Below are 729 nucleotides of genomic sequence, written 5' to 3'. Positions count from 1 at the left end.
AGTTTACACGACCCTTTGGAATGCGCACCAATAGGAAGGCTATTCACACAGAGACACGCCCCCCGTTCCCCGCCCTTTCTCGCTACGGGCCTAACCGCGCAGAGATCGCCGGGAAGTGTAGTTTTACTTCTGCACAGAGCTTCCCCGGTTGGAGGATGTAAATCGATTGCGGCCCAGGCCATCTCAGTACTGGTAGGGTGCTGTTTGGGGTCAGAACGCACTAGTTCTGGGCACACCCAGTTTAAGCTTGTTCAACTACTTTCTTTTCATGAAAAATTATGCAGGCACGCGATGCATAATTATGGAATGTATCACAGGATTACTATATGTTGCAATTTATAAGCTTATATTAAGGTGAATTTTCTAAGAAAATAGTTTCTTTTTCAATGACCTGGTTGCCTAGAGCCAAGATAGGACCTGTGGTTCACTTTCTACAGAGAATTATGTATATAATGCTAATTTTGTCAGATAGCAGACACTACTTCCTTTTCCTGAAATTTGTGAAAGACTGGCTTTAATCATATTAAGCTAGTTCAAAATCAATTGTAGTCAGGCACCTGGGTGGTTCAGTAGTTAAGCGTCTGCCTTCGGCTCAGGTCATGGTCCCAGGGTCCTGGGATCCAGCCCTACATGGGGCTCCCTGCTCTGCAGGAAGCCTGCTTCTCCCTCTCCCACTCCCCCTGCTTGTGCTCCCTCTCTCACTGTGTCTCTCACTGTCAAATAAATTTA

This window comes from Mustela erminea, chromosome 6 (assembly GCF_009829155.1).
Source record: "Mustela erminea isolate mMusErm1 chromosome 6, mMusErm1.Pri, whole genome shotgun sequence".
NCBI lineage: Eukaryota > Metazoa > Chordata > Mammalia > Carnivora > Mustelidae > Mustela > Mustela erminea.
The sequence above is the reverse complement of the archived record's forward strand: the minus strand, read 5'-3'. Positions refer to the sequence as shown.